A 2407-nucleotide genomic window follows, 5' to 3' on the forward strand; every position below is an offset into this window, starting at 1 on the left:
TTACCACGAACATGAAGCCCAAAGTGTCACGAGAAAACAATCTCAAAATTGCTTGGATAGGTTTAAGCATTCCGACGTTATTACCACATAAAGTGAAATATGTCAGATTTGAAAAATGGGCTCTGAGCCTTAAGGCCCAAACTAGGCTGCGTCCTTAAGGGGTTAATGTTATTAAGAATTCCTTTGTGGGGATTCAAAAAATTATGGTATTTAAAATTCCTTGTTATTTAAATAATAAACGGCTGCTGTGGTCATTAAAATCCAACTCTGTTTCAGTGTCTGCTTTGAGTAATGGGTAAGTTTCGTAAGGGGAGAAGCGACTCAACTTATTTGAGTCAAGCATACGCCGTCTGTGTGGGAACGGCGCAAGCACCGCTCCCACACAGACCAAAAGGAAGGTCTTTGGTAGAGCGACATCCGGCGCCATTTTCATGTGGACCGGAAGCCGCGGCCGGACAGTAAGATGACGAGTTCCGGTCACGGCTTCCGGACATATGTTGAAGGCAGCGCAGACGCAAGGACTAGGAGCGGCAGGGCGGAGGTGGCAGCGGCGGCAGGAGCAGGTAAGTTATGTTTGTGTATGTGATGTGTATGTACATTAGTGTTATACTGTCTGATTACCACTGTATCTAATCCTAATTCGCTCAGAAAATGGCGGCACACAGTGTAGGAGGTTTGAACATTCAACCCCCTCCTTTCTCCTGGCACTAGCCAGGATAAAGGAGGGGGGATTGTGTGAGGACACTAGAGCGAGGGTGTCTACTCCAAATTTGCAGCATAAAGCAATGAGGTTGCTTTACCACATGCCAATGCTGACATTTTGGGAATTGCTCCCTCTAGTGACCAGCATATGGAAATGTTATTAAATAAAAAAATTCTTGCGACACATTCCCTTTAATACTTGCGTTTCATACACCAGTCCTGTTAAACAGTTTGCTGGAGTAAGATGCAACAAATTTATTAACAGGCGAACGACTCTCAATAAATGTGTCGCATCTTTTAGCTACAACGTGGCCTGTCATCAGTACTTTCTACGTGCTGCGGCCTGCTGTAAGAGCCTGAGGGAATCCGGGAGGGAGAATCGGAGTGGTGAGGTAAGTACATTTTTAAAATGTATTTTATTTTCTGATTGGGGGGGCAAACAGTCTAATTGGGGGGAGGTATGGGTCTGGCACGGACCTTTGCCTTGTTACGCCCCACAGAGATAAATCTGGGCCATATTATACATATAGAGTTCTGCTATAATTTACATCAGTTACTGGCTTAAATGATAGTAAAATTGTTGGCCATTTCTGCTAAGCCCCGCTCACTTTTTGCCCGCAAAAATTTTGACATTTGCTCATTTTGTGAATTTTTCTACGCTAGTAAACTGTTGTAGAAAGGTTAATATATTCCCCCCAAAGGCTACAGACCGTAATACAATATCTTAATGTAAGGATGTGTACACTTCATTGTGCAGCAACGCTTGTTGTCTCCATTCTATGTCAGTGTGGGAAGTAGATGTCCGGCCTTATGATTTTGTGATATGATAGACCCAGAATCCCAATCACCAAACCAAAGAATGCAAAATAAAGACACAAAACATTATAATTGGGTGTTAAATGGTCAAAACTTTTATTATATTATATGACCAAACCCAAAATGGCAAACCTCCGACTCACGAAGAGTCACCCTCCAGCACGCAGGAAAGGAAAAACCCCCTGTGGGGGAAACCTCTAGGGAAACCATGGCTGGAGGATTGCCCTTCCTCTGGTCTTAGAAGGTGCCAAAATAGAATTTGTAACAGAATTTGTACGTTTTCTCAGATTTTCAAGGAAAGACAATACAATGAACGAACGACATAAAACACATAAATCGGCTGATCTGGTTGGCTAGGCGGATGTCTCTCTTCCTGGGCACCCATTAAAATGAATGGGTGATCCACGGATGAGACGGGTCCTCCAGATGCCGCCTTGTAGCATCTGTCTCCGCTCCGGCTAATAGAGGGGGATCTCCTGCTGGAAACCTCCCTCTATTACAGACAACCCGTATGAAGAGGATGGCATCACTGTGAGGAAGAAGTGGTCTGGGGTGAAGGGTTTCCCTGCTATAACCTCCAAATGACATCAGGTCGGTATTGGTGGGGAAGTCAAGCTCAAGGTCCTCAGTCCCATCCAATATGGCGCTGAATGTGGCAGTAAAACCTTCTAATATGGAATCTTCTTTATATCATAAACATTTGTATTTATGACATCAGCGCATTTATCATCATTACTGCAGGAGTTTATTACCACTGCACAACTCATACATTGTGACGTCACCAGTGGCGGATTAAGTAAACCATGGGCCCTGGGCTGTTCCACAAGCTTGGGCCCCCTTCTCCACCACCGCCCTGCCACGTCATGTCTATATTAAACACCACCTTTCT

This window comes from Rhinoderma darwinii, chromosome 3, assembly GCF_050947455.1.
Source record: "Rhinoderma darwinii isolate aRhiDar2 chromosome 3, aRhiDar2.hap1, whole genome shotgun sequence".
Classification (NCBI taxonomy): Eukaryota; Metazoa; Chordata; class Amphibia; order Anura; family Rhinodermatidae; genus Rhinoderma; species Rhinoderma darwinii.